General features: G+C 41.6%; 1 protein-coding gene across 4 annotated transcripts in view; it reads right to left on the bottom strand.

Moving 5' to 3' along the window:
* koko (cyclin-Q) overlaps window positions 1-23,835 on the bottom strand; it is a 109,589-nt gene that overhangs the window by 14,142 nt on the left and 71,612 nt on the right. The gene's annotated exons all lie outside the window — the stretch shown is intronic.

Here is a 23,835-nt window from a genome sequence, read left to right on the forward strand (position 1 = left end):
GACAAGTTCAGGATATACAGGATGGTCAGAAACAATGTGAACCAATTATATGAGCGTTAGAGGGTTGGTCATACAGACAAATAATTTGATTTAAAAAAATATATATATATCTCACGCCGTTGTCATTTTATCAGCCGCTGAAGTTAGTCAATCAGATCACGTTACGGACGAATTCAAATGGAATTTGTGAGACGGTGTTGCTAAATCTCCACGTGGCTTATGACCGGCTTGAGAGTAACAATCAAAGAAATAAACTTCAAGAAATAAATTTCATCTTTTGATCTGTACTGAAAATAACATTTATATTGTTAAACAAAAGAAGAAACCATGGCAAGAGTGGAATACAGATAGGAAAGAAGGAAGTAAGATTAAGTATCAGGAAATAAAAAGTATTTAAAAAAAAGGTAAATGAGGAAAAGAAAAGATGTTGGGAGAGATTCAGACAAAAGTTGGAAAATGTAAATGGTGGAAAAAGGATGCTGTGTGGATTGATGATTTAAAAAAAAAAAAAATCTACTCAAAACAAATGGGGGAAGAAAGTGGAAATGTAATAACAGACCAAGAGGGATAAAGAATAGGTGGAAAGATTATTTTGATAAACTTCTGACTATGAGAAATGATGCAGAAGACAGTAAATCAGGATGATCCAGAAATGGAGGATGCAGAAGGCAACGGGAAACCACTGCATTAAAGATCCTGAGAGATATTCTAATAAATCCACATGGCATGGCTGCAACATCAAGATCGGAGCTGACCGTGTGGATCGTCTACCTCCGTTTGGAGACGACGGCTTAAGAAGAAGAAGAAGAAGAAGAAGAAGAAGAAGAAGAAGAAGAAGAAGAAGATTGCAATGGCAGAGGTGGAAATAGTTCTTGAACAAATGAAAACAGGAAAAGCAACAGGGATGTAGGAATTATGTGTGGAAAGGCAGCAGGATCTACTGGTCTACAGTGGTTATATAGGCTGCTAAGGTGTATATGGAGGAAAAAGCAAGCACCTGATAATTGGTGTAAAGGTGTAATAATACCAGTATTTAAGAAAGCTGACAGGAAGGTACGTGACAATTATCGAGGAAATGCACTGTTGTCACAAGTAGCCAAAATATTGGAGAGAATTATAGAAAGGAGGATGAGAGGAATGGTGGAAATAAATTTAGAAGCAGAGCAGTATGGATTTCGACAGGGCAGACCAACGATAGATCCTATGTTCACCATGCGATTACTGATGGAAAAACAGTGGGAACAGGAAAAGATCTGGTGATGGTATTCCTCGATCTAGAGAAGGCATACAATAGTGTTAATAAGGTGTGGGAAAATCTGGAGAGAAAAGGATGTTGAAGGCAATCAAGGGAACTAGTGAAAGCAATGTATAAGAATTGTTTCAGTTGTGTTCAGACTCCAGTGGGGAGAACAGATGGGTTTAGAAACCAAATTGGACTACGAGAGGGAAGTATATTGTCTCCACTTACGTTTTATAACGGTTATGGATGAAATTCTAAAGGAAACAAAGGCAGGATATGGAGGGGATATGAAAATATTGTTGTTTCCAAACGACATGGTGATCTAAAGAGTCAACAATAAAGAAGTCCAAATCCAACTAGAGGCTTTAAATGGCATACTGAGAAATATGGTATGTGGAGAAGAGCAAGACAGTGGTGATGACAAGAGGAGAAGGAATCGTTAGTATCAGGGGACAAAAACCTATAAGTTGTTGAATACTTCAAATATTTGGGGAGTGAAATAATGCAAGATGCAAGGTTCAATAAGGAGATCAGCAGAAGGGGAATACGTTCTACCAGAATGTAAGGAACCTGCTGTGAAACAGAGAAGTTCCTATGAAATGTCAACAGATAATGTACTATACCGCTATATTAATGTATGCATCAGAGACTTGGTCTCTGACAGCAAGAAAAGAGTACAATTCAGGCCAATGAGACAAAATTCATAAGGAGTATGGTAGGGAAGACAAGGAGAGACAGAGTAAGAAATGTTGAGGTTAGAAACGAGTTAGGGGTAGAAAAGCTGAGTGACAGGATGGATAAGAATAAATGAAGATGGTCTGGACACGTTATGAGGATGGAGGAGGGAAGGTTTCCAAACTAAGTGTTTGAGGCTAAGATAGAAGGAAAGATGGATGGACTCTATCAAGAACAGTATAAGAAAAAGAAGACTGGACTGGAATACAATTACTGAAGAGGACTGGTGGAAGGAGAGGCAACGATGGAGAAGTGCCATCAACACCCCGACCTGGCAGGAGCTGGACAAGGGGCCAACGAAAATGATGACCGTTTAAAGGAGGAGTAATCCACCTTTTCAATACATTGCATTGAATATTCAAAAAGAATATGTTATAAAATCTTTAACATTTCAGTACACATTTTGTCCCCTAGTAAGGGACATCTTCAGCTGATGAAGACAATTACAGAGATGCAATATTCTAAGACATAAGTTCAAATTGGCCATTAGAAGTATAAAATAAGGCATGCACAATAATAGGAACACTGTAGGACTTTTCTAGTATTTTTCCTTTTGCAAATCCAAATGTACCGGGCGAGTTGGCCATGTGGTTAGGAGCGTGCAGCTGTGAGCTTGCATCCGGGAGACAGTGGATTCGAACCCAACTGTCGGCAGCCCTGAAGATCGTTTTCCGTGGTTTCCCATTTTCACACCAGGCAAATGCTGGGGCTGTACCTTAATTAAGGTCACGGCCGCTTCCTTCCCATTCCTAGGCCTTTCCTGGCCCATCGTCGCCATAAGACCTATCTGTGTCAGTGCGATGTAAAAAAAATCCAAATGTACAGAGTAACTAGTATTATAAAATGATTGACAATGTTCAGTAAAATAAAGCAAATCTAGAAAAGTCTGAAGTAATCTTGAGGTCTTTTTTTTCTAAAAACGAGGACACAAGTTCGTCTCGTAAAGCACTGAATTGGTAAAGTGTGTAAACGGCGTCGAAAATAACCTGAAGATCAAGTGAAGTCATAGATGTTTATAGAAGGAGTTCTCCTTCTGGCCACACTGTACTGACATGAGTGTTGGTGTGGCTGAGTAAAAGCTGTTGACTTCGCCAAGGGGGGGATTTGAACATGGATCTCCAAGCTGACATGATCGCTCCATGGCAAGTACGCTACGGTGTCACCAGCTGAAACCTACAGTGTGTTTGTGTTTGATGCTGATTTCTCGGTATCGGAAGCTGCTAAGTGATTGCTTGTTTATGGAAATGTTTGTTAAGCAGTCATGTGGTATGTGTACAGTGGACTTGGTTTCACACTGCAACGCAAGCCTTCCTCGGTTGGACCTCTGAAGCCGATCTTAAGCCACATGCAGATTTAGCAACACTGCCTTTTGCCCGCAAAGCAATCTGATTAGCTAACTTCAGCAGCTGATAAAATGATAACGGTGCAACATCTCAATTTTTTTTCCAATTATTTATCAGTATGATCAACCCTAAAACACTCACATACACAGTTCACGTTGTTTCCAACCACCCTGTACAAAGGAAATGGGTGGCCCACAGGGATGTAGTAGTATAAACGGCAAGGGAATTCCAAGGAACAACTGTGTGTAAAGATAGTAAAAAGCAAATAATGGAATAATGTCAGTGCAGCTTGTAAACGCAAAAAGAAGGCATGTCAGAAATGGCTCCAAACAAGAACTGATCTAAATAGGAAACTGTATATATTGAAGAAATAAAGTAAAATATATCACTGGAAAATCCAAGAAGAAATTGTGGGAATATTTAGGCAATAACTTTGAAAGACATGATCAAGTGGCATGGGAACATTTTTGGACTGTACTAAAGTATCTTAGAAAAGGAGGGAAAAGGAAAATTAATAGCATCTTTTTTTGCTATTTGCTTTACGTCGTACCGACACAGATAGGTCTTATGGCGACGATGGGATAGGAAAGGCCTAGGAATGGGAAGGAAGAGGCCATGGCCTTAATTAAGGTACAGCCCCCACATTTGCCTGGTGTGAAAATGGGAAACCACGGAAAACCATCTTCAGGGCTGCCAACAGTGGGATTCAAACGCACTATCTCCCGGATGCAAGCTCACAACTGCATGCCCCTAACCACATGGCCAACTCGCCCGGTAACAGCATTTTTAGTAAATAAGGTGAACCCATTGAAGATACCAGGGAATCACTATACAGATCCAATGAATAATTCAAATATCAACGTAAATATTTGTGTTGAAGTTACAAACAAGATTCCTCTGGGAGACAAATAATAATGGCAATGGAATTATGCTCGATGAAAAGGAGAGGATGATGAATGATGAGCAGCAGGAATAGATTAAATTAGACCTGAGACAGGAGGGGTGAAATGGCTTTGTAGAGTAATAGGACTAGCATAGAATTTGTACAAAAGCAGTAATTGAACCTGTCTACAAGCACTATCAAGATATATGCATTTTTGAATGGTATACAAGCATTTAAGCCGGCCCCGTGGTGTAGGGGTAGCGTGCTTGCCTCTTACCCGGAGCCCCGAGTTCGATTCCCGGCCAGGTCAGGGATTTTTACCTGGACCTGAAGGCTGGTTCGAGGCCCACTCAGCCTACGTGATTAGAATTGAGGAGCTATCTGACGGTGAGATAGTGGCCCCGGTCTAGAAAGCCAAGAATAACAGCTGAGAGGATTCGTCGTGCTGACCACATGACACCTCGTAATCTGGAGGCCTTCGGGCTGAGCAGCGGTCGCTTGGTAGGCCAAGGCCCTTCAAAGGCTGTAGTGGCATGGGGTTTGGTTTGGTTTGGTTTGGATACAGGCATTTAAGAAGAGAGGAAATTAGTAAATTGGATCAGAATCAATGCAATTTCAGACAACAGATTTTCAGTGCATGTCAAGTTGAAAAATGCTAAAAGAGGAATGGACAGTTAAGCTTATGTTTTGTAGATTTAGAGAAGGTATGATGGGAGTATTGAGAGAAGAGATCTCCATACTGACAGATTATGAGATCTGGGGTTTCATTGAAGTGGAACAATTATGTCAGAGTTAGTGCCTTGAACATACTGGTTGGTGGGTTAGAGTTGGCTGTGAAAAGGTACAGGACATGGATAGTGCTAAAGAAGCAATAGTATTTGCATTTTGGTATTTCAGAATATGGTAAACTAACAATACTGATTAAAAATCCCAGCTGTTGGCAATTTTAAGGGAAGATAGCTGAATGGAGTGAGGCTGTCTTACTGCCATCTAGTGAGATATGCTCTGTTGATTAGTGCTCGTATGTCTTTGGAAACCAAACAATTCATCCAACAAAATTTTACACAGGATTACATTTTAAACTATCATACATACACGAATACTCCACACATACTTTTTCCATAATTTTGTCAAGAAAAACTTGGGTGCACGCATTAACTGAAAGAAGGTTGGTACCGCTTTGCCTCAAACAATGGATTACATTATATTATAGCGTTGTCCAGCTTTGGTCTGTATGGCGTCAGTAACACATTAAAAGTGAAGTATGAACCACGTATTAAATATGGATATAAGTTCTTGCGAAAAATTTCAGGTTGCTGAAGATGCAAAGTACATTGGAAACTGAGCAGTTGGAAGAAAGTATGATACCAGAGAAAGTTACACTCATGACTGGTAAAAAAAAAAATTGCGGCTTCAAAAAACCAACAGTAATTGCCAGGCATTTTGCACAACACATTCCTATACAACTAATACCACACAGCACACTCATTACAACACATAGGCAAAACTAACTGATTACAAACAACAGAAAATATAGTCAATACAAACAAAGGCAAAACTAACCGATTACAAATAACAGAAAATATAGTCAATACAAACTTTAAGAACTAAGACTATAAAAGGTACATGCTTCAGCCCTACTGAGCCTTCATCAACCTTAAAAACAAATTACAAAGAAAAAACAATCATAGGACATTAATATTAAAACCTAACACTAAAAAAGAACGGAAAAAGTAAGTATGGCAATATCCCTGCAATGGAAACAGATGATGGGAACCTGGTGAAGACAAAAATCAAAGCATCAGAGAAGAAATGAAGAACTACTTCAATACTTTTCTAAATAGAGAAAGTCTTGGAAATGACATCACTAATAATAACATTCATGAAACACAATGTGTACATGAGAGTTGTATATTACACAAAACTGCGTAAAATGTCAAACGATTTTGTCCTTGCTATGCAATCGAGTAGATGATAATGGTGAGCGCTTGTTCACCACTCAGAGGAAAATGGAGCTGAAAAAATGATGATGACGAAAAAGAGCTTTCATAAGAGACATCACTAAGATTGCAGTTCAAGTGCGAGTGATGGAGCACAACACCAGCTAACATGGCTAAAGGTGGAGTCTGAGTTGAAGAACATGAGAAATGGTAAGTCACCAGGGTTTGATGACCTCACTGTTGACATGATAAAAGCAGGCTGAGCATAAGGCAAACAATGGTTGAATAGAGTACTCTCTGGTATCTAGAAACAGAACAGGATACCAAATGACTGGATGAAATATATCATTAGACCCCTGTATAAAAAGAGAGAGGAGCCTCCGTGGCTCAGATGGCAGCGCATCGGCCTCTCACCGCTGGATACCGTGGTTCAAATTCCAGTCACTCCATGTGAGATTTGTGCTGGACAAAGCAGAGGCGGGACAGGTTTTTCTTCGGGTATTCCGGTTTTCCCTGTCATCTTTCATTCCAGCAACACTCTCCATTCTCATTTCATAGTATCTATCACTCATTAATAAATCACTTTGGGAGTGGCGACCCCATCGTACTAATAGCCTATATCTGCTTCATTCATTACATCCCTGACCCGGACATTGACTGGAAAACAGGTTGTAGGTTTTCATTTTCATAAAAAGAGAGACAGGAAGAAATGTGGAAATTCTAGGGGCATTACTCTGTCTTCTCACTCACTTAAACTTCTGGAGAACATAACTGAAAAAAGAATCTGAAATATAGTAGAACCGTTATTATGCTAAACAGTGGGAATATGGAAAAAACTTATTGATGGTTTCTATGGACATCGAGAAGGCCTATGACAGTGTGCGTAGGGAGATAATCTGGGAATGCCTAGAAGGTATTGGTGTGCCAAACTTCCCGACTGATAATGTAAAAATCCTCTATCCAGTTTAAGTACAAGTAGGGGATGGAAGATCAGATTGATTTGAAACCAAGAGAGAAGTCCAGCAGGAAAGTGCCATGTTGCCACTCCCGTAGATCATCATGGATCAGATCATAAAATCCATCAAAGAACATCAAAAAACCTAACTCTAATAGGGAACATGCATGATCCGGGGTTTTAATTAAAAATATGCTAATCTGATTCAAAATTTCATGCAGAATTCAAAAATGTGATCAGAATGTACAAATAATAACTGCAAACATGATAAAAATCTACGAAAATGTCACGTCACGCAAGTACGCGATCTCATTGGCCTGACGTCATCGTACAGGTTGACCGCATTAGCAGACGAAATAACACATAGTGTGCTGTGAGAAGCAGGATACACTTCGCGTATTTCTACTTTACGTTAGTGTCTAGTATGGTTAAATTCGAGGTCTATACATTGGATAATAATCTGAGTGGTATATTTTAGACTTAAAATGAATCCTGCGCAGACAGTGAGGCAGAAAACTTGTAAATGGTGTAGAGTTCCGATGTGCAATAGCACATCGCATACCATACCAAACAAATTGTTTATGCATGTTCCAAAGACGCTAAAACTAGGGAGAAATGGATTTTGGCGAGCCGGAGAAATGCTGGTGATATATCGGAAAAGTCTACAGTTTATTTTTTTGAAGATTTTAACGTAAGATGAATTTGTTTGAATTTTCAAATCACTTTTCCATGTCAGCTGTTCTAGTGGTAAAACTTTAAATTTTAATGTATGATGCTTTATTTAAATGCTTCAGTTACATCTTGGAATATGAAAGTAATAAACAGTGCATTAAATAATGCTGACTATTAAAGTATTCTCCAAACCTAATCTATGTTTTGGGTGATCCATGTCAAGATAATAAATCAAAGGGGTTATGAACCATTTTGACAGCTCTAATTCTACCAATATATCTTGGCATGGGACAGTTATGTATGTCTTTATTGAAGAGCTTAATTGGTAAAGAAATTTAGGCTATATCTAAATACTCCATAATGTAACAAAGAATAGGCATGTACATCATGAAAGGAAACAACGTGAATTTAACAAATGTATAACTCTGCACAAAACCAATGCGTGTCTATTGGGGTCTTATAAGTTAACAATGCTCAATTATAATAATTATCATAATATTAATGAAATAAATAACATAATTGCACACAGGTGAAAATAGTGATGTAGGTGTTTAAAATATTATCCAACTTAGCCTAAGTTTTAGGTTATACAAGCCAAGTCAATAAACCGAAGGGTAAAAATACCGCGCGAGTTGGTCGTGCGGTTAGGAGCGCGCAGCTGTGAGCTCGCATCCGAGAGATAGAAGGTTTTGAACCCCACTGCCGGCAGCCCTGAAGATGGTTTTCCGTGGTTTCCCATTTTCACACCACGCAAATGCTGAGGCTGTACCTAAGGCCACGGCCGCTTTGTTCCCATTCCTAGGCCTTTCCTGTCCCATCGTCGCCATAAGACCTATATATGACGGTGTGACGTAAAGCAAACAGCAAAAAAAAAAAAAGAAAAATGTAAAAGTCACAGCACCCAAAGACATTCCTGTATTGAGGGACTAAAATGTCACCAGGACACTTTTCTTTCCTGATATGCTCAGCTTGTTAAAAGCCAAATGTAATTAATGTTATTGGCTTCACGCCCCGCTAACTACTTCTACGATTTTCGGAGACGCCGATGTGCAGGAATTTAGTCCTGCAGGAGTTCTTTTACGTGCCAGTAAATCTACCGACACGAGGCTGACGTATTTGAGCACCTTCAACTACCACCGGAATGAACCAGGATCGAACCTGCCAAGTTGGGGTCAGAAGGCCAACACCTCAACCGTCTGAACCACTCAGCCCAACTTGTGAAAACTAGATGGAAGTCATATTTATCTTTATCATGTTTAACTTTTTCCCTCCACAAAGATATTTAATTCTCTTTCATGGGCCCCGGAAGTGGGTAGGCCAATTGCCCCAACCATAAATATATACTTTTTTCAGAAATGATAGGTTATAGACCTACAGTACTATGATCTTTCTTTCTTTCTTAATCAGTTTATCCTTCAGGGTTGGTTTTCTCTCGGACTCAGCGAGGGATTTCACCTGTACCACTTCAAGGGCAGTGTCCTGGAACGTGAGACTTTGAGTATGGTGATGAAACTGATGAGGAGGGCCATTACCTCGCCCAGGCGGCCTCACCTGTTATGCTCAACAGGGGCCTTGTTGGAGGATGGGAGGATCGGAAGGGATAGACAAGGAAGAGGGAAGGAAACGGCCGTGGCCTTAGGTGCCTGGAGGAGAAGTAGGAAAATACGAAAAACCACTTCGAGGATGGCTGAGGTGGGATTCGAAACCCTTCTACTCAGTTGACCTCCCGAGGCTGAGTAGACCCCGTTCCAGCCCTCGTACTATTTGTTTTCAACTTTCATGGCAGAGCCGGGAATCGAAACCGGGCCTCGGGGAGTGGCACACATTAACCACTACACCACAGAAGCGGACTAGTACTATAATGCTACCTATATCTTTATGTTAGTGCTGAAATCCGATTTCTTACTTTACTAAAGCTGAAAGCCCGAAAATGGAATGTTATTCTTTAATAGGGGAATCAGTCTAGAAGGAAATGTTGAAAGTGATGTGATATCTATCCAGGTTCGTTGTTATCCTAATACTATGGTTTACAGTACATTGCACGTATATAAAGGACGCCACTTACAAACTTGCTCGTTATCCGCTAATTTCTGCGGCCACAAAAGTCACATTTTTCAAGAATGATGACTACACATGGTAGATTGTCTGACTGTGCTGTTTTGAACCTTTCTTCTGTCATTTCGAAGTTATTAGCGATCATGAATAATAAACAATCGGCTTTTAGCAACGGCTGATGCACAACGGCTGGCAGAGCTCCATGCGGTACTGGATCGTGACGTCACAGCGCGCCGCTTACGTCAGAGGCCGTTTCACTCGCCTTGCGGAAAGGCACTATTAAATATTTTTTAATGGTAGAAAACAAGGCAACATACCACAATGTAATACGTTTACGTACTATTTCATTGGGGTACTTTTCAAAAAAAATATTTTTGAAAATGATGCATGTTCCCAATTGCAACTGATGTTCTGATCTGGGGAGAAACTGAAGCAGAAGTACAAGAGAAATTATATCTTTGGAATGGCAAGTCTAAATAATATGGACTAAACACCAATAAAACAAAAACTGTTGAAATGACTATCAAACTTCAAATATCATTTCAAATGATAACACACTAAATCAAGAAATAATAGAACTCAGAAAGCTTCTCAATTTTATTTTCAAGTGAGAAATCTACTGTGCGATGATAAAATACCCCAGAAAGCAAAACTGATCATGTTTCATACCTGCTTCATTCCACTTCTCACCTATGGACTCGAAACATGTACCCAACATAACAAGGCTAATAGTAAAATCCAGTCAACAGAAATGAAGCAAACAGGCTGCAATGGTTAGGACATGTTATAAGGATGGAGAGAACAAGAACAGAAAGGAATTACCTTGAGAGAGAAGTGAAAGGGAAGATGCCAGTATGGAGGCCAAGGAATTGATGGATAGACACAGTAAAATCAGAGGCCAGCAAGAGGAATGTCAAGCGGGAGGACACAGAGGAACAGAAACTATACTTTGACAGGAAAAAGTGGCGAGCGCTTGTACACCACACACAGGAAATTTATTTTGCTAGTGGCTTTACGTCGCACTGACACAGATAGGTCTTATGGCAATGATGGGATAGGAAAGGCCTAAGAGTTGGAAGGAAGCGGCCGTGGCCTAAATTAAGGTACAGCTCCAGCATTTGCCTGGTGTGAAAATGGGAAACCACGGAAAACCATCTTCAGGGCTGCTGACAGTGGAATTCGAACCCACTATCTCCCGGATGCAAGCTCACAGCCGCGCGCGCCCCTAACCGCACGACCAACTCGCCCGGTACACAGAAAAATGGAGATGGAAAAATGATGACTAAAAAGAGCTTTCATAAAAGTCATTCTTGAAGTTCCTATTATCAAAAAACCAAATTACACAGAAGAAAAACATGAATGAGCACTCATTCTTAAAAATTTCACTTATAAATTTTCTTGATGAGTACGTTATTGTATTTTCTTGTAATATACAGCCAATACAGAAGAACCTAAACATGATATTCTTACAAATAACAAGGGAAGGTAAGCAAATCGCATGACTGATTGAGCGGGTGCCTACCCTTCAGTATGTAAAGATTATGATGAGTTTCTTAAAACAAATTTATATTTTATACAGTTTTGGAGTACATCAGTACGTAAGTAAATGAATAAATAAATCTATATAAATAAAGTTGTAGGGGGTCCGCTGTCAGTAATTTTTTTTTTCTTCAGATATTTATCCGTTTTAGGTCAACTCAAGACCGAATCGGTGGTTTTTATTTTTCGTGTCTGCTTGTCTGTTTGTTCCACCATCACAGCGAGACAGATGGATAGATCTCGACCTAACGTCATATTTAGTGTATACTCATCCTGTCGATGGTTTTGATATGCATACTGTTTTAAAATCTTTGAACAGATGCAGGGTTTAAAGGAAAACCAAAACGGTTTTCCTCCATTTTCTCTTACACGATTGATTTTCTGTAAACTCTGTGAACTTACGAAACGCCCCTTCATTATAAACAACTTTCGTTATGTTCAAAATTTACCTTACTCTTCAAATGACGGAGAAATTTACTATTTTATGCGGGTGTCATGCTCTGCATTGAGTGACTGACAGACCGACAACGAACCTACAGGTTACCATGGCAACGTCTCTGACTGCATGCCACCAGGGAAGTAACGTATTGCCATTTTTGTCATAATTCCTGGAAATTTGTGGTTGTTCCTTGAGTAGAAAGCAAGAGAGGGGTCAATCGGACATTCTGCGGGATATTGATGGAATATTGTTGGAGGTTATAACCGTCCTCGAATAGCTTAAGTAATAACACCATTAGTCGTCTTCTTATCTGTTTACCTAAGAATCCCTGCACCTAAATTTCTCCTCTGTTATCGCTTTCTTATATCCATAACTCATACCAGCATAATTTATTGAGGGGCATTTGATTTTCCAATACATTCACTTGGAATTTACATATTTGTACTCATCCTGCTGTCCTCAGTTATAACCTATTTTCTATTAATTTCCACTTTCTCAACTGTATTACTTTCTTCTTTAATTACTCCATATGTATGCGAGTGCTAATCCCGAAACCTGGACAATATTTTCTTGGAGGAAATACATCATCCAGGCTATGCAAATGTGTAACTTTTGGCCCCGGAAAATATCGGAATATGGATGCAATTTTAACGACGGTGCAGACCTTCCTTTCGGAATAATTGGTGGCTAAACCGTAAGTCTATCACAAAAGATTGCGTTTCAATTTGGAGAGATCTACAACTTTGGGCCTATGACAGTTTGTGTATCTCTATCCCTTACTCGTTAAATAGTACTGCATTTCTCGAGTTCAAGTTAATTTTGTACTTTTTACATGTGTATGTTATCGTTTGGCACACTAATAGGAAAGATGCAATCATGATATTGGGCACGCACATTGACATGACCAGTGGCCATATGTTCGCAAAATTTTATGATTCCAGGGTCACATGAGTATCAAAAAATAAAGTAGTATGTGAAAACTGTACAAAATTTTACCCCATTCAATGAATAACTGAATCTAACCCATAAATATAGGAGATACGGAAAAATGTCATAGGACCAACCATGTAGAACACTGAACGAGTCGTCTGATGGTGAAGTCCATTCGTAAGTGCAATTTAATATAGTCTTACTCACTGCCTTTACAGTAATTTACGGAGAAATCCATATACAATGTAGAATACTGTAGCGAAGCACGTGTACATTTGCTAGTAAATAAATAAATAAATAAATAAATAAATAAATAAATTCAAGCAATTTTCTTCAAAATTCTCTCCCAAAATTAGGGTACGTAGATTATTCACATCTGCACAGGATTTCAGTTCTTTAACATTCCTCCATAAATACAAAATTCATTTTTCCTTAGAATTTATTGTTCAAATCTGAATTTGGAAAATGTAACTGAGTAGTGAACAGCCATCAGCCTAAATACCAAGTTTCATAAAAATATCATCAGCTTATTATGTGATGATAAAAACATCAGGCAGATGTCTATTTCTGCCATCATCTGTCCTAAATATATTTGTAATACGTAAACTTAAAATTGGAATTAGAAACAATATCAAACCACACCTGGGCGACTGGAGTGGGACATCGATTATGATGATCAAATGGAAAGAAGCATATCGTCGTTGCGCTTCGAAATACCACTGTATGTTACAATGTTGAGGGGAGAAATACTCATGTGCAGCAAAAACAAAAACTCGTTGACATAGTTCATGCTATACTGAACCTTAGATGACAGAACCTTTCTGGTCAGAGTTTTAAGCTGAAATATTATCTCATACGTTTTCTCTAGTTTTTAAAATTTTTTTAAAAAAATTTACTTTACGTTGCACCGACACAGATAGGTCTTATGGTGACAATGTGATAGAAAAGGTCCCAAGAGGACAAATTGGGGCAAATATTCATTTATAGGGAGGGGAGTTAGGGATTGGAATAACTTACCAAGGGAGATGTTCAATAAATTTCCAACTTCTTTGAAATCATATAAGAAAAGGCTTGGAAAACAACAGATAGGGAATCTGCCACCTGGGCGACTGCCCAAAATGCAGATCAGTATTGACTGATTCATTGATTGATATTTATTGATTCATGTGGTCTTAGCCATAAGATTAAAGTCTCCCATCTGGCTGGGAATCGAACCCAGAGCCCTCTGAACTGGAAGCCACTATGCTGAGCGGTCAACCAAGGAACCAGGTTCAGTGATTGTAATTCTATTAGCAACAGTTTTCCTTATTGTCCATTCTTCACATCCATTGTATAAGTTTTATATACACTCATGCGCATATGTTTCAGGATGGCTTTATAACTTGATTTGTAACACCCAAAGTATTTCCATATTTCATATGAGGGAAGTCAGCTTCCTCTCTATGAGATAAATTATAGTCTAAGTAAACTCATTTATCATTTCCAGTAATTCATTGTTTAACCCTCTACTACATGAATTATTTTTTGTTTCTGTTTGGTGAAGAAAATTTCAACCTTTACAACTTACGTTCAGTGTTTTAGATCTTCTTAACTGGGGCTAATAGCTTAACACTTGTATGTGATGTGGATTGCCATAATGGAGCATATATTCGATTTTTTACGATTTTACACTAGGCTTTTAACATTCAAAGACCGAACATTACTGCCTACTGGACATGGGTACATATTGCAAGCTGCAAGTATACTTGCACGACTGTAGGTCGCAGTGGCGGCTTGTGGATATCAGCAGTGGGGGGGGGGGGGGGCGCCTTAGTTTCATAATTCCATAATATATCTCAAGTTCTTCAAACCATGTTATCAAAATACACACTTCGAACACTATACGGTGCAACGCATATGCAATTATTATTATTATTATTATTATTATTATTATTATTATTATTCGTGAATGGTCCCTTTCGGAACACACGAAGCTTTATTTATGATTTCGTTCACGGAGGATCCAGGATGCTTTCATCTGTTCACTAATGATCCTCTTCCTTTCTTCCGTCCACTTGGTACCTGCTCTTTTTGGTACTTCATTCTCTGGAGTAACTTCCAACTTGTCAATTTTCTTTCTATATATATTTCGATTCAAAATGTCTTCGGGTTGAATTTGTGCGTTCTTCATGTCCGCTTTTGTTTGTTGTATTATTATTATTATTATTATTAACATTTGCCTGTTCTTGTCCACGATCGAATTATGTTTACGAATAGTTTCACTGTAGTGATCACTCAAAGAAGACACGACATTGACATTACCAAGCATTTCAGAGTCCATGGTACTATTGATATCACCCCTGTGGTGATCCATTTATCTCCTTTCCTAGAACGGGAGAATAGCAGGCAAGGAATGCAGTAAAAGGTTTCTGAGATATCACTTCCACATATCCACACATTCTTGTTATATACGCCAGGAGAATTAATTTGTCTTTGAAAAGCCCTATTTTCATTTTCCTTGGTCTCCGGTTTTTTCAACGAGAAGTCTGGTGTAGGCCTACCACACTCCTTCAGTTCGACTTTCTTTTCGATAGAAAGAGAAGAAAACGTTAGTTCTTTAATATGTTCGACGGTAATCATACTGTACGAAGTGCAAACATAACACTACGCCTACATATAAGTCACAACCTTTCTCCTAATTTCACCTCGTCACAGTCACCTCACGAGATCATTCATCAACACACAGCTAAACATCGCGCTCTCCAGTGAGTATCGCCAACATGTGTCAAGTGCGAGGAGACAGTAGTTACAGTCGTTACTCGTTTCGTTAGTTAATAATCCTAAAAATTACAAGACTATTTTAAATATAATACCGGCACATTTAAGTGAGGTAAGTGCCTCAGTAAAATAATTCCTAGTTTTAGGATAGAAATGGCACAAACTGACCCCTATTAAATAGAAATCAAATCAGCAATGTTTCGGGTAGGTTGGCTACCACGATAGGCCGCGGCAGAAACGCACCGGAATCTCCGTTAGAACAGCACATCTCTACTGTGCCTCTGATTGGCTCCCTCAAGGCCAGTCGAGCGAGACTCGGAGCATTTGGTCCACTATGAGAGAGCGCCCTCTTGCGCAGGGCCAGCAGCACATCGGGCCGCAGTACAGTACAACTCGCACCCTTGATAATAATAGTAAAATATTTCCCTTGTTAACATTTAAAATTAAAATTCCCTAATTTAATGGAACCCCGTGGGGGGCGCGCGCCTTAGCGCCTCCCAAACGAGCCGCCACTGGTAGGTCGGTAATGTCTTTGAGGTTGAGCCAGAGGTACTCCTGAAGCCTATGGTAATGTGATGGGGAGGGCCCAAGTAAAATAAACGGTGGTTGGTACGCGTGGATGTTGACGGGCTGGAAGGAGTACCTTTGGTTGTAGGGCTGTTTTGTCATATGTTATGAAAAAAAGAAAAAAGGCATCACTGGTATACGTGTTTAATTGACTCTACAGTTGAAGGTGTGCCGTAAAACTACCTCTGTCCACAATCTGTATCCATTTACACAGGTGAAAAGTTATATGACGGCAACAGTATGCAGTAAAGGGTTAAATGCATTCACTGCCACTGAAGATTTCAGTGTCAAAGTGGTCATTGCGAAAATGCCACTGACACTTTAAAGTGTTGTGAGCCCCACGTTTGTGTGTTGGATAGCTAGGTATGGCCTTGCCGGTCAAAGCGTGTAGTCACATAGACACTGCAAAAAGGTATCTGCCAAGAATTAGTTGCATGTGGTTCTGCTATCAGTTAACAGTCAGTTTGTTATAAGATAGCAGAGAGTGAGAGAGTCCATGCCTGGTCCATCTTAACTGAAAAAAAAAAAAAAAACAGTATGGGGAAAAAATTACTGTCAACCGAAATATATATATTTTTTAAAGTTGCTTTACATTGCACCGGCACAGATAGGTCTTAGGGAAATTATGGGAAAGGAAAGGGCTAGGAGTGGGAAGGAAGTGGCTGTGGCCTTTAAGGTACAGCCCCACCATTTGTGTGGTATGAAAATCGGAAACCACAGGAAACCATCCTCAGGGCTGCCGATAGTGCAGTCCAAACCCACAGCTTCGCGCCCCTAACTACACGACAAACTCGCTCGGTGATCAAAATATTATGTGCACTCGAGTTTGGAGGTTGTTTATGAAATTACCAATAACCTCTATTTCTAACCAGCTCGGTAGCCTATTCTAGTTCCACGCCTCTTAAAACTTGGTCTCCCTCTACATCTTTTAGTCGGTTAAGAAATTGTTTTCAATGTTATTTAGGAATATGTCCACAATTATTCCCATGGTTAACCCTTACTTAATTTTATTAACAGTAGATTTTTGCTGTTAAATACAAAACTGTTTTGGTTTAAGATTATTCTTATAAGACTATATATGATTTTTTGTATAAGTCAGAAAAGATACCACACTTGCACAAAAACACATAAAAATGGTATGAAACAGCAATCGGTTTGTTTAAACTTTTCTCGGATGTTTTCCAAACAGCAGCTTATTCATTACATTAGCATAGTATTTTCTAATTCTGATAATCTGTGAATGTGCATATTTAATTCAGTTTCATTCTTAAAAATTGTAATAACATCACTCCAGAGGCTCTTGTGGCAAAGGTTTCCATTTTGTTACTTCAAATGGCATCATCTAATGTAGGTTTACCATGGACGTATCGTGTAAACATATTTCAAGCTCCCTGTAGCACAATGATAAAACCTTTTCACTATAAATTTACTTGGGAACAGCCTTTCTGAAATTTATCCAGATGCAAGAGTACATAACCTAATCTCTGAAATCAACAACTGGCTGTAAGACGCACCGACACAGATAGGTGTCTGGCTCCATGGCTAAATGGTTAGCGTGCTGGCCTTTGGCCACAGGGATCCCGGGTTCGATTCCCGACAGGGTCGGGAATTTTAACCATAATTGGTTAATTTCGCTGGCACGGGGGCTGGGTGTATGTGTTGTCTTCATCGTCATTTCATCCCCATCACAACGCGCAGTTCGCCTACGGGCGTCAACTCAGAAGACCTGCATCTGGCGAGTCGAACATGTCCTCGGATACTCCCGGCACTAAAAGCCATACGCCATTTCATTTCACAGATAGGTCTTATGGCAACTATGGGATAGGAAAGGACTAGGAGTGGAAAGGAAGTAGCCGTGGCCTTAATTAAGGAACAGCCCTGGCATTTTTTTTGGTATGAAAATGGGAAAGCAAGGAAAACCATCTTCAGGGCTGCTGACAGTGGGATTCAAATTCATTATCTCCCAGATGCAAACTCACAGCTGTGCGACCTTAACAGCACGGCCAACTCGCCCGGTAATCTCTGAAATTAGTTATGCACACCGCTGTTTCTTGATAAGCACAAGTATCACATTTTTATTTTATTTCAGTACCTTGTATTAAAATTAAGCAACAGTTTATTTCAGCCTTTATTTCTAAGGAATTAACAACTGATATCAGTGCAATTATTGCAAAAACATGTCCTCCCAACCCCCTCGTGTGTGCTTCTACAATTGTAGGGGGCTAACCCTGGTTACCCTCTTCAATTGAAGATCCTCTTCGTGGTGAGGGGGACTAGTAGCTCCTTTCTTGCAATACTGAATGGAGCCCCATTGGGTAACCGTTCGGTATACAAGGAGGAGGAAGCTAAAGCACCGCCCAACCCTAAGGTGTAATGCGACCTGTGCCGATGGGGTGCATGGCACATGGGAGATGTGTCTTGAACGGAGCCTTCGAGATACTTGGCGCCCTCTCGAAGTAAGTAGCCTTAACCAGGTATGCGGGGCTCTGCCTGGGCGGACATATATTTCCCTAGCTACTCGTGGGACTTGAATGAATACGGTAGCCATCCATAAACCGGAGAGCTCTTCTGGGGCCTCCGAGAGAAACACTACAACAACAACTGAAGGGGACTCTTCGGAGATACCCTCGGATAGTTCATCTTCGACAGTTAGAGGGCTCACTCAAGAGGTGGGCAATCTACAGGTCCAGAAGAAGAAGAAGAAACAGCGCTCTGGCGCTGAGAAGAGATATAAGAAGGCCTTAAAGGCCCGGGAGCAGGCCAAAGAGGGCTTAACTCCGGGAGCTGAGGGGCCTTCTAATACCACGACAGTAACAACTGTGGGGGGATCCAATGGGCACGAGAGGCAGGACCCTGAAAAGGGCTCTGCTTCTAGGGCACAGAGGACCCCACCCACAAAGATGCCAGTGGGTAAACGACTTCTGTCGGGGGCAACCCCAGAAGAAGATCTGCAGACCCGCAAAAAACCCAAGGTGGAATATGCTAGGATAGCTAAAGCTGGGATCAGGATGGCCATAGTACCTGTAGGATATCCTGACCAGCAGCTAACCGAGAAACAGGTGGAAGCTGTGGAAGAGGCTGTCACCAATCTGATAGACGAGCTTCCGGAGCAGGGGCCCATTAAGTATCAGTTCCTGGATTGCTATCTGTCGAGAGGTGCGGCCGTCATCATAGCCGAGAACGAAGAGACTGTAGCATGGCTTTCCAGTCTTGTTACAGGTATACAACCGTGGGAAGGAGCCAGGCTCACAAGTGTGGGCATGGATAAACTTCTTTCCTACAGGAGAGTCATGGTCTGGATACCAGGACAACCAAACGACAATAATGTCCTTCTGGGAAGAATGGCACGCCAGAACCATGGCTTAAACCCCACCAGCTGGAGGGTCTACGACCGCAAGAAGGAGAAGAGAGGTGTCCGACTTGTGGTTAGCAAGGACTCCAGAGACGTGGAGAAAGTGGTGGGGAAGAAGATCTTCTGCGGGGTGCATGTGGCTACCTTCACCTTGGTGGAGGGCAAGCGTGACAAGCAGAGGACCAACCCCACCACAGAAAATACCGAGACTAACAGGGGCGAAGAGCAGGAGCCCGGACAGGAACATGGGCCAGCCAAGCCTCAAGACTCATCGCGGGAGACAGAGCAGCACGTTCCGGAGACCGCATAAGGTAAAGCATTGCATGAATGTAAGAATGATTACTTTCATACAAGCAAATATACAACATTGTATAGCGGCCTCTAGGGTACTTATTAGAAGTATCCAGAAGGGCAGGTTTTCGGTCGCCCTGATACAAGAACCCTGGCTTAGACAGGGGTATATCATGGGACTAAAATGTGCAGGGTTCACTCTATTCAGTGGAATAGCAGAGGAGAAGCCTAGAGCATGTACAGTATACTAGTTAAAGATCACAACGCCTGGGCTATACCAGGCTTCATTACTCGAGACCTGGTAGCAGTCCTAGTGAGATATGAAGAGGGCGGACAGCCAAAAGACTTGGTTGTCTGCTCTGCATATTTCCCAGGAGACTCTGAAACTCCACCCCCGCCGGAGGAGTTCAAGAGACTGGTGATATACTGTAGGAAACAAGGATTAAACCTCATAGTAGGATGTGACGCCAATGCTCATCACAGCATTTGGGGAAGCAAATATACAAACCGAAGGGGAGAGCACCTCATAGAATTTCTATGTACAACCGATCTTGAGATCATGAATATTGGTGATACCCCTACCTTCATTAATAATAGGAGTGAGGGGATCATAGATCTTACCCTGGGTTCCATGGGAATCATACAGGAATTTAAAGACTGGAAGGTTTCTTTGGAGCCTTCCTTGTCAGACCATAGACACATTGTGTTTTATATAGAGGGCTCCCTCGAGATCCCGTCTTACAGAAACCCTAGACGAACCGATTGGACGTCTTTTAGGGAGGACGTGAGGAGGGGACTGGGGGGAGGACCCTCAAATATAATTAAAAACAAAGAGGAGCTGGTGCTCAGTGTGAGTTTTCTCACACGGACACTGGTTATCTCTTATGAATTAAACTGCCCTATTGTTAAGGCAAAAAGAGTAACAGGAAGCTTCAAGTGGAATAGTTATCTTGAACACCTGAGGAGAAATACACGAAGGCTCTGGAATAAATACAGGGAACTTCAGGATCAAGAAAGCCTAGATTCTTACAAAGAATCACAAAGAAGGTACAAGTCAGAAGTCAAAAAGGCTTCTAGGAAATCTTGGAGACAGTTTTGTGAATCCATTGAAAGTCAACATGAAGCGGCAAGGCTTCATAAAATTTTAACCTTGGATAGAAGGGCAAGGCTGGGTTCACTGGAGTCGCCTTCGGGTGGATACACATCCACAGAGAGGGAGACCCTGAACTTACTGCTCGATGCCCACTTTCCAGGTTCGGTAGTCACGAATAGCGAGGTAGAATCGAGCGGATCCTTCAGACCCGATAAAAGTGGCTGGAAGGAAGCCGCAGAGATTGTTACCCCAAGAAGGGTTAAGTGGGCATTAGAATCCTTTGCCCCTTACAAAAGCCCAGGGGTGGATGGGATCTTCCCGGCACTTCTTCAGGAAGCGGGGGGGGGGTTACTTATACCATACCTGGTCAGAATTTTTAGAGCCTGTCTCACTATGGGGTATGTGTACTCCTTGTGGCGTCAGGCGAAGGTGGTGTATATACCTAAACCCGGAAGGTCTTCATATACTAGACCTAAGGATTATAGACCCATTAGTCTAACGTCTTTTCTACTTAAGACCTTGGAAAGACTGGTGGATAGACATATCAGGGAGAAAGTTTTAAGGGACTTTCCCCTGCATTCTCATCAACATGCATATCAACCAGGGAAGTCGGTTGAGACGGCACTACACCAGCTAGTTTCTAGGCTGGAGAGTGCCTTGGATCAGCAACAACTTGCTATGGTTGTATTCCTAGATATAGAAGGGGCCTTTAACTATACATCTTTGGGCTCCATAGAACGTAGTCTAGAGAGAAGAGGAGTGAGCAGTATGCTCATAAAATGGATTATGGCCTCACTGCAGGGCCGTCGAGTTCTGTTTACCCTCAACGCTGTAATGTTGAGAGCTAATATAGACAGGGGGTGTCCACACGGAGGAGTATTATCACCAACATTATGGTGTCTGGTAGTGGATGAACTACTTACCAGGTTAAATGTTGGAGGAATATACGCCCAAGGCTATGCAGATGACATAAGCCTGATGGCGGTAGGAAATTTCCCCAGCATGGTTTCCGAGCTCGTACAGAGCTCTTTACGTAGGGTGGAAAGATGGTGCCACGAGACAGACTTGTCGGTTAATCCCGATAAGACGGAGCTCGTGGTATTTACCAGGAGGAGGAGGCTAGACAGACTGTCAGAGTCTTTCCTATTTGGGAAAAAATTAGCTAAGACAACCTCAGTTAAGTACCTAGGGGTAATCCTTGAGGCAAGACTGAGTTGGAAGAAACATATAGATCATAAGGTGGATAAGGCCCGCAAGATTATGTGGGCCTGTCGCAGGGCCATCGGTAAGACTTGGGGCCTAAGACCTAAGGTGGTCCAGTGGCTCTATATCTCTATTGTACGGCCCACGATCACCTATGCATCTTTAGTCTGGTGGCCAGGCTCAGAGAGTAAAACTGTGACCACCAGGTTAAACAGTGTCCAAAGACTTGCGTGTCTAGGAATAACAGGGGCACTTGATACTACACCATTATGTGCAATGGAGGCCATCTTAGGTTTTCCCCCCTTACATTTATATGTTAAGGTAATAGCGGAAATGAGTGCCTATCGCCTCTAGTCACTCGGAGGATGGTCCTTCAAAAACCCGAATAGAGGTCATGCCTCTATTCTTACAAGGCTCCACCAGACTTGCCCTATGACAATGATGATCAGGGATCTGGTGAAGCCTAGCTTTAATTTGAATTATAAATTTACAGTGGTGATACCCACAAGGGAGGAGTGGGCCGCGGATGCTTGGGCCCATCTTAAGTCTGCGGGCTGTACATGGTACACAGATGGCTCGCGGACGGAGACGGGCACAGGCGCCGGGGTCTGGGGGCCTAAGACAAGGCTCTCCCTTCCTATGGGTAAATATGCTACTGTTTTCCAGGCCGAAGTATACGCAATACTAGCCTGTGCTGTATATATATGGAATATGCCTGGACACAGAAGATGCATCACTATCTGCAGTGATAGCCAGGCAGCACTAAAAGCACTATGTGCAGTTAAAACAACATCAAAATTGGTATGGGAATGCCAAAGGATGCTAGATCAGCTGTGTGAATTTAGCTCAGTTACCCTATTATGGGTCCCTGGGCACACAGGTATCAGTGGAAATGAAGAAGCTGACAAACTAGCGAAACAAGGCTCAAAAGGTTCTTTCACAGGACCAGAGCCCTTCCTGGGAGTTTCACTCCGAAGTGTGAGACTGGAAATATCCCAGAGGACAAACCAGTCTCACTTAGATATTTGGAAGAGGTTAACTATACCAAGGCAGGCACGTGAACTTATCAAAGGGCCTAGCCAAAGTTATAAAATGGTCCTAATGAATTTGAATAGGACCAGAATGAGAATGGTAGTTGGACTGTTAACAGGCCACAATACCTTACAGAGACACCTACACATCATGAAAATCACCCAGGATCCGATGTGTAGAAGATGCGGTAAGGAGGAGGAGACCTCCGCGCATGTGTTATGTCAGTGCGAGGCTCTTGCAAGCACCAGACATCGATACCTTGGCTCACATTTTGTGAGCCTGGAAGACATCAGGAATGCCAATATCCGGACACTAGTTTTTTTTTGCTAGGGGCTTTGCTAGGGGCTTTACGTCGCACCGACACAGATAGGTCTTATGGCGACGATGGGACAGGAAAGGCCTAGGAGTTGGAAGGAAGCGGCCGTGGCCTTAATTAAGGCACAGCCCCAGCATTTGCCTGGTGTGAAAATGGGAAACCACGGAAAACCATTTTCAGGGCTGCCGATAGTGGGATTCGAACCTACTATCTCCCGGATGCAAGCTCACAGCCGCGCGCCTCTACGCGCACGGCCAACTCGCCCGGTCCGGACACTAGTATCCTTTATAGGAGCACTAGGGCTGGACTAGGCAAACCTGTTTAAGGGGCACAAAGGGTCTTCATAGACCTACGTGTGGAGCTCTGCGAAGACAGGGCTCACCCATTTCTTATCTATCTATCTATCTATGTTCTCCCAATGTTTGTTTACGCCAGTTGAGTTGTGGGGCATTATTAATTGACATTGACAACACCTTTGAATGTCGGGGAAAGC

Source organism: Anabrus simplex, chromosome 5 (genome assembly GCF_040414725.1).
Source record: "Anabrus simplex isolate iqAnaSimp1 chromosome 5, ASM4041472v1, whole genome shotgun sequence".
NCBI classification, from domain to species: domain Eukaryota; kingdom Metazoa; phylum Arthropoda; class Insecta; order Orthoptera; family Tettigoniidae; genus Anabrus; species Anabrus simplex.